Consider the following 9,570-nt stretch of genomic DNA (forward strand, 5'->3'; position numbering starts at 1 on the left):
CAACTTGCCCAAGATTCTGATGGGAGCTCATCAAAAAGTAAGAACTATTTATGATGTTAATTCGTTGTTCTGTTGAAAAATGTTAAACTCATATTCCGCCATTAATTTTGGTGCGGTCTCGCTTTAACGCACGCTGTATGTCGTAGTAACGTTCATTTTAAAAATCTAACACAGCGATTGCATTAAGAACTAATGTATCTTTCATTTGCTGTCCAACCTGTATTTTTTAGTCAAGTTTAGGATTAGTTACTGATTAGATTAGGTGCCTCTCCCAAGATTTCTCCCGGCATATTGTTGGCAGCTTGGCTACTTTTCTCATTGTATAACCACGATTTGTGCCGCTAAATATGCACATTTTCGAACAAACTCTATATGTATTGTGTAATATGATGTTATAGGACTGTCATCTGAAGAAGTTTGAGAAGGTTAGTGAAAACATTTATATCTTTTGCTGGTTTATTCGTTATCGCTATTGTTGGCCTGAATCAATGCTGTTGTGTGGTTGGCTATTGTAGTAAGCTAATATAATGCTATATTGTGTTTTCGATGTAAAACACTTAAAAAATCTGAAATATTGTCTGGATTCACAAGATCTTTGTCTTTCATTTGCTGTATGCTGTGTATTTTTCAGAAATATTTTATGATGAGTATTTAGGTAATACACGATGATCTCTGTAGTTATTCTAGTTGCTTTGGTGAGAGTTGTGATGGTGGCTGCAATGGTAAACTATGATTTATACCTGAAATATGCACATTTTTCTAACAAAACATATGCTATACAATAAATATGTTATCAGACTGTCATCTGATGAAGTTGTTTCTTGGTTAGTGGCTATTTATATCTTTATTTGGTCAAAATTGTGATAGCTACCTATGCAGGAAAAAAATGGTGGAAAAAAAAGTTGTGTCTTTTGCTATCGTGGTTAGCTAATAGATTTACATATTGTGTCTTCCCTGTAAAACATTTAAAAAATCAGAAATGATGGCTGGATTCACAAGATGTGTATCTTTCATCTGGTGTCTTGGACTTGTGATTTAATGATATTTAGATGCTAGTATTTACTTGTGACGCTATGCTAGGCTATGCTAGTCAGCTTTTTTACTGATGGGGGTGCTCCCGGATCCGGGATTGTGATGAAGTAGAAGTTAAATAATGCAAAAACAAAGTGTTGGAGAAGAAAGTAAAAGTGCAATATGTGCCATGTAAAAAAGCTAACGTTTATTAAGTTCCTTGCTCAGAACATGATAACATATGAAAGCTGGTGGTTCCTTTTAACATGAGTCTTCAATATTCCCAGGTAAGACGTTTTAGGTTGTAGTTATTATAGGACTATTTCTCTATACCATTTGTATTTCATATACGTATACTATTGGATGTTCTAATAGGTACTTTAGTATTGCCAGCCTAATCTCGGGGGTTGATAGGCTTGAAGTCATAAACAGCTCAATGCTTGAAGCATTGCGAAAAGCTGCTGGCAAACGCAGTATAGTGCTGTTTGAATGAATGCTTACGAGCCTGCTGCTGCCTACCACTGCTCAGTCAGACTGCTCTATCAAATCATAGACTTAATTATAATATAATAACACACAGAAATACAAGCCTTAGGTCAGTAATATGGAAACCCGGAAACTATCAATTCGAAAACAAAACGTTTATTCTTTCAGTGAAATATGGAACCGTTCCGTATTTTATCTAACGGGTGGCATCCACAAGTCTAAATATTGCTGTTACATTGCACAATCTTCAAAGTTATGTCATAATTACGTAAAATTCTGGCAAATTAGTTCACAACGAGCCAGGCGGCCCAAACTGTTGCATATTCCCTGACTCTGCGTGCAATGAACGCAAGAGAAGTGACACAATTTCCAACGTGAATTTCTTTTAACTAAATATGCAGGTTTAAAAATATATACGTGTGTATTGATTTTAAGAAAGGCATTGAAGTTTATGGTTAGGTACATTTGTGCAACGATTGTGATTTTTTCACAAATGCGCTTTTGTTAAATCATCCCCAGTTTGGCGAAGTTGGCTGTCTTTGTTAGGAAGAACTGGGCTTCACACAGTTCGCAATGAGCCAGGCGGCCCAAACTGCTGCATATCCACTGACTCTGTTGCACAGAACGCAAGAGAAGTGACACAATTAAAAGAAATTCATGTTAGCAGGCAATATTAACTAAGTATGCAGGTTTAAAAATACATACTTGTGTATTGATTTTAAGAAAGGAGTTGATGTTTATGTTTAGGTACACATTGATGCAACGACAGTGCTTTTTCGCAAATGCTCTTGTTAAATCACCCGTTTGGCGAAGTAGACTGTGATTCAATGATAAATTAACAGGCACCGCATCGATAATATGCAACGCAGGACAAGCTAGATAAACTAGTAATATTATCAACCATGTGTAGTTAACTAGTGATTATGTTAAGATTGATTGTTTTTATAAGATTCGTTTAATGCTAGCTAGCACCTTACCTTGGCTCCTTGCTGCACTCGCATAACAGGTAGTCAGCCTGCCACGCAGTCTCCTCGTGGAGTGCAATGTAATCGGCCATGATCGGTGTCCAAAAATGCCGATTACCGATTGTTATGAAAACTTGAAATCAGCCCTAATTAATCGGCCATTCCGATTAATCGGTTGACCTCTAATAGTTACCTCTGCTGCAGAGGATAAGTTCATTAGAGTTACCAGCCTCAGAAATTGCAGCCCAAATAAATGCTTCACAGAGTTCAAGTAACAGACATATCTCAACATCAACTGCTCAGAGGAGACTGTGTGAATCAGGACTTCATGGTCAAATTGCTGCAAAGAAACCACTACTAAAGGACACGAAAATAAGAAGAGACTTGCTTGAGCCAAGAAACACAAGCAATGGACATTAGACCGTTGGAAATTTGTCCTTTGGACTGTAGTCCAAATTGGAGATTTTTGGTTCCAACTGCCGTGTCTTGGTGAGAGGCGGGGTGGGTGAACGGATAATCTCCGCATGTGTATTTCCCACCGTAAAGCATGGAGGAGGAGATGTTATGGTGTGGGGTGGGCTTTGCTGGTGACACTGTCTGTGATTTATTTAGAATTCAAGGCACACTTAACCAGCATGGTTACCACAGCATTCTGCAGCTTATCCCCAAGGTGGCTTAGCAGTTCAGACGTATTTTTCCGTGTTGTCGTGTCGTGTCCTGTATATATATATATTTACACCTTTTCTTCACATATCTTTTATTTATTTTATTATCCAAGAACTCAACTACAAAAGCTTTCCTGCAAAAGCTTTCCTGCAATCCCGCTTCACCAATTACAATAAGTACTATTTACCTCAATCTGAAATCCATCGTGGAAGATAGCCAGGGGCTAATTCAGAAGCTAGCCTGAAAGCTAATCCAGAAGCTACTCCGATAGCTAGCCAGAAGCTAATCTGTAGCTGCCCCGAAATTAGCCGGTTTGCTGGCTAGCGTTGGTGTTTCAGCTGCCCACGTTTTGCGGTCATCAGCTATTCCTCTAGCTCGATAATCTACCGGCACTTTTGTGCAACGCGACTCGGACCGGAGCATTCCGGGACTTTTTTCTCTCTCAGTTTTCCCGGATTCCAACCGCAGCCTCTGGACACTTGCACCTTGCTTTCGCAGCTAGCTAGCTGCATACCGTGTGACTATTGGCTTACGTCGACCCCGGAGCTAACTCAAATCATGCTGGAGCTAGCCAGCTGAGGAGTTCCATCACCATCCGGACCCGTTTCTTTGTTGCTGCTGCAGATACGGAACCCCACCGGGCCTTCACGACTGACTGCCGACGTTATCTGCCCGAGGGATTTATCCAACCGGCACCTCCGTCCCGGCGTTACCTGAACGCTCATCTGAGGCCCGCTAATCGTTAGCTGTCTTATCGGCTGCTATCTGAACAAAACCCCACTACACGGAACCTACCGACGGAAACGCACGAGGTATCTACAAACAGACCTCCATCCTATGCTGCTACCGATAGCCATATACCCGGCCAGCTGTCTGGATCGCCACGACCCCAACCAACCTCTACTCACTGGACCCTTATTTATCACTCGATTAAGCTTGCCTCTCCTTAATGTAAATATGCCTTGTCCATTGCTGTTCTGGTTAGTGTTTATTGGCTTATTTCACTGTAGAGATTCTAGCCCTGCTCTCTATACCATATCCAACCCTGCAGTTCCACCACCCACATATGCGATGACATCACCTGGTTTCAATGATGTTTCTAGAGACAAGATCTCTCTCATCATCACTCAATACCTAGGTTTACCTCCACTGTATTCACATCCTACCATACCTTTGTCTGTACATTATTCCTTTAAACTATTTTATCGCCCCCAGAAACTTCCTTTTACTCTCTGCTCTGGTAGCTCTAGGCGACCAATTCTCATAGCTTTTAGCCGTACCATTATCCTACTTCTCCTCTGTTCCTCTGGTGATGTAGAGGTGAATCCAGGCCCTGCAGTACCTGGCTCCACTCCTATTCCCCAGGCGCTCTCTTTTGATGACTTCTGTAACCGTAATAGCCTTGGCTTCATGCATGTTAACATTAGGAGCCTCCTCCCTAAGTTTGTTTTGTTCACTGCTTTAGCACACTCTACCAACCCGGATGTTTTAGCCGTGTCTGAATCCTGGCTTAGAAAGACCACCAAAAATTCAGACATTTTTATCCCCAATTACAATATTTTCAGACAAGATAGAACGGCCAAAGGGGGCGGTGTTGCAATCTACTGCAAAGACTGCCTGCAGAGTTCTGTTATACTATCCAGGTCTGTTCCCAAACAATTTGAACTTCTACTTTTAAAAATCCACCTCTCTAAAAACAAGTCTCTCACCGTTGCCGCCTGCTATAGACCACCCTCTGCCCCCAGCTGTGCTCTGGACACTATATGTGAACTGATTGCCCCCCATCTATCTTCAGAGCTCGTGCTGCTAGGCGACCTAAATTTGAACATGCTCAACACCCCAGCCACCCTACAATCTAAGCTTGATGCCCTCAATCTCACACAAATTATTAATGAACCTACCAGGTACCACCCCAATTCCGTAAACACGGGTACCCTCATAGATATCATCCTAACAAACTTGCCCTCCAAATACACCTCTGCTGTTTTTAACCAAGATCTCAGCGATCACTGCCTCATTGCCTGCATCCGTAATGGGTCAGCGGTCAAACGACCTCCACTCATCACTGTCAAACGCTCCCTGAAACACTTCAGCGAGCAGGCCTTCCTAATTGACCTGGCCGGGGTATCCTGGAAGGATATTGATCTCATCCCGTCAGTAGAGGATGCCTGGTCATTTTTTAAAAATGCCTTCCTCACCATCTTGAATAAGCATGCCCCATTCAAGAAATTTAGAACCAGGAACAGATATAGCCCTTGGTTCTCTCCTGACCTGACTGCCCTTAACCAACAGAAAAACATCCTATGGCGTTCTGCATTAGCATCGAACAGCCCCCGTGATATGCAACTTTTCAGGGAAGCCAGAAACCAATATACACAGGCAGTTAGAACAGCCAAGGCTAGCTTTTTCAAGCAGAAATTTGCTTCCTGCAACACAAATTCAAAAAAGTTCTGGGACACCGTAAAGTCCATGGAGAATAAGAACACCTCCTCCCAGCTTCCAACCGCCCTGAAGATAGGAAACACTGTCACCACCGACAAATCCACTATAATTGAGAATTTCAATAAGCATTTTTCTACGGCTGGCCATGCTTTCCACCTGGCTACACCTACCCGGGACAACAGCACTGCCCTCCCCTCTGCTACTCGCCCAAGCCTTCCCCATTTCTCTTTCTCCCAAATACAGTCAGCTGATGTTCTTAATGAGCTGCAAAATCTGGACCCTTACAAATCAGCCGGGCTAGATAATCTGGACCCTTTCTTTCTAAAACTATCTGCTGAAATTTTTGCCACCCCTATTACTAGCCTCTTCAACCTCTCTTTCGTGTCGTCTGAGATCCCCAAAGATTGGAAAGCAGCTGCGGTTATCCCCCTCTTCAAAGGGGGGGACACCCTTGACCCTAACTGCTACAGACCTATATCTATCCTACCCTGCCTTTCTAAGGTCTTCGAAAGCCAAGTCAACAAACAGATTACCGACCATTTCGAATCACACCACACCTTCTCCGCTATGCAATCTGGTTTCAGAGCTGGTCATGGGTGCACCTCAGCCACGCTCAAGGTCATAAACGATATCGTAACCGCCATCGATAGGAAACAATACTGTGCAGCCGTATTCATTGACCTGGCCAAGGCTTTTGACTCTGTCGATCACCACATCCTCATTGGCAGACTCGACAGCCTTGGTTTCTCTAATGATTGCCTCGCCTGGTTCACCAACTACTTCTCTGATAGAGTTCAGTGTGTCAAATCGGAGGGTCTGTTGTCCGGGCCTCTGGCAGTCTCTATGGGGGTGCCACAGGGTTCAATTCTTGGACCGACTCTCTTCTCTGTTTACATCAATGATGTCGCTCTTGCTGCTGGTGATTCTCTGATCCACCTCTACGCAGACGACACTATTCTGTATACTTCTGGCCCTTCTTTTGACACTGTGTTAACAACCCTCCAGGCGAGCTTCAATGCCATACAACTCTCCTTCCGTGGCCTCCAACTGCTCTTAAATACAAGTAAAACCAAATGCATGCTCTTCAACCGATCGCTGCCTGCTCCTGCCCGCCTGTCCAACATCACTACTTTGGACGGCTCTGACTTAGAATATGTGGACAACTACAAATACCTAGGTGTCTGGTTAGACTGTAAACTCTCCTTCCAGACCCACATCAAACATCTCCAATCCAAAGTTAAATCTAGAATTGGCTTCCTATTCCGCAACAAAGCATCCTTTACTCATGCTGCCAAACATACCCTTGTAAAACTGACCATCCTACCAATCCTCGACTTCGGTGATGTCATTTACAAAATAGCCTCCAAAACCCTACTCAATAAATTGGATGCAGTCTATCACAGTGCCATCCGTTTTGTCACCAAAGCCCCATATACTACCCACCACTGCGACCTGTACACTCTCGTTGGCTGGCCCTCGCTTCATACTCGTCGCCAAACCCATTGGTTCCAGGTCATCTACAAGACCCTGCTAGGTAAAGTCCCCCCTTATCTCAGCTCGCTGGTCACCATAGCAGCACCTACCCGTAGCACGCGCTCCAGCAGGTATATCTCTCTAGTCACCCCCAAAACCAATTCTTCCTTTGGACGCCTCTCCTTCCAGTTCTCTGCTGCCAATGACTGGAACGAACTACAAAAATCTCTGAAACTGGAAACACCTATCTCCCTCACTAGCTTTAAGCACCAGCTGTCAGAGCAGCTCATAGATTACTGCACCTGTACATAACCCATCTACAATTTAGCCCAAACAACTACCTCTTTACCTACTGTATTTATTTATTAATCTATTTTGCTCCTTTGCACCCCATTATTTCTGTCTCTACTTTGCACTTTCTTCCAATGCAAACCAACCACTCCAGTGTTTTTTTTTTTTTTTTTTTTTTTTTTTAGTTTTTATTTTACTTGCTGTGTTGTACTCACTTCGCCTCCATGGCCTTTTTATATTTTTATTTATTTATACATATATCTGTTTGCCTTCACCTCCCTTATCTCACCTCACTTGCTCACATTGTATATAGACTTATTTTTTTATTTTTTTCACTGTATTATTGACTATATGTTTGTTTTTACTCCATGTGTAACTATGTGTTGTTGTATGTGTCGAACTGCTTTGCTTTATCTTGGCCAGGTCGCAATTGTAAATGAGAACGTGTTCTCAATTTGCCTACCTGGTTAAATAAAGGTTAAATAAATAAATAAATAAATACGCCATCCTATCTGGCTTGGGCTTAGTGGGACTATCATTTGTTTTTCAGCAGGACAATGACCCAACACACCTCCAGGCTGTGTAAAGGCTATATGACCAAGAAGGAGAGTGATGGAGTGCTGCATCAGATGATCACCCGACAATCCCCCGACCTCAACCAAATTGAGATGGTTTGGGATGAGTCGGACCGCGGAGTGAAGGAAAAGCAGCCACCAAGTGCTCAGCAGACTGCTGGTTGAGAGAATGTCAAGACTGTGCAAAGCTGTCATCAAGGCAAAGGGTGGCTATTTATTTAACACTTTTTTGGTTACTACATGATTCCATATGTGTTATTTCATAGGTTTGATATCTTCACTATTAATCTACAATGTAGATAATAGTATTAATAAAGAAAAACCCTTGAATGAGTAGGTGTGTCCAAACTTTTGACCAGTAGTGTATGCCAAGAGAAGTGCAGTATTATCATAAGGAGACGCATACTTGGAATACGGGGGAGGAATGGAGGGAAAAGAGAGGCAGAGGAGGTCTAAGAGAGAGAGGGAGGAAGACTGTGAACTTTAGTCCGTTAAAAATTGAGGGGGAAAAGGAGATGGTTTGTTAAAGAAGAATGGTAGAAAGTATAAGTAGAGTGAGCTGAAGACAGGAGGAGAAATTAAAGTGAATGAGGGCGAAGTATCGGAGGTGGAAGGTGTGGTGAAGTACTCGGAGCCTGAGGCTTGCACCGAGGGTCAGGACAAAAATTAGTCTGTGACAGTAGGAGTGACGTTTTTGGAAAAAGCGGACCCTTGCCTTTTGGCTGATCCATTTTTGGTTTCAGGGTGGGTGAAAACAGAGTTGGGTACTGTGGAATCGGTGACGGTAACCAGAAGTGGTCTTGTGATAATTGTTTGTGTTTCTGCTGGTCACAGGGAGACGGTGCTCTGCTTTAAACGAATGGAGGCAAGAAATGTGAATTGTTTCGCTCTCAAGAAAAGGGCTCCATTGAAAGGAGTGATTACTGGGGTAGCAGTAAATGTAAAAGTTGACCAACTGAAGGGGAAGATTCCCGGTGTTAGTGATGCTCGTCGTTTGTTGTAGAGTGGTGAAACAGAAGAGTCATTATCAATTTTTTTGAGTTTTGATGTTGGGTCTTTGCCGGACAAAGAGATGTTAGGATATATAAGTTAACCTGCACGAGCTTTTGTGCAGAATACATTGCGTTGTTATAGGTGTCAAGCTTACGGGCATGTGGCAGCAGTGTGTAGGAGGAGGTTCCTAGGTGTGAGAAGTGTGCAGAAGGCCATGAGACAAAGGAATGTATAGCATTGGGGAAAGTAGTGTTAATTGTAGGGGTGCCGATGGGGCTAGGGATCAGAAATGTGCGAGAGAGGCAGATTGAGGTTTCCAGGGTTAGAGTAGTGCAGAAGTTGTCATATGTTGATGCAGTGAAGAAAGTAAAGGAAGATGGGTCAAGCAGGAGGGATCCTGAGAGGAGTGGTGTGAGTAGTAGATCTCTACCAGTACATATGTTTCAGTAAGATTGGATTTTTAGCATTTATAGCAATGGTTATCAACTGTACTGCAGGGATGGAACGTAAAGTCGCAGAAATTTGAGGTTGTGGTGGCAGCTGCAGGGAGGTATTTGGGTGTGAGAGACTTGTCATCAGAAGAGTTACAGGGTGTGTTAAGTGGTGATGTCCCATCCTTTCAGGTTGTTGGCCTGAGGAAATTCTAAATAGATTTAAATAGTCGAGTA

The sequence above is a fragment of the Salvelinus fontinalis genome, chromosome 13 (genome assembly GCF_029448725.1).
Source record: "Salvelinus fontinalis isolate EN_2023a chromosome 13, ASM2944872v1, whole genome shotgun sequence".
NCBI classification, from domain to species: domain Eukaryota; kingdom Metazoa; phylum Chordata; class Actinopteri; order Salmoniformes; family Salmonidae; genus Salvelinus; species Salvelinus fontinalis.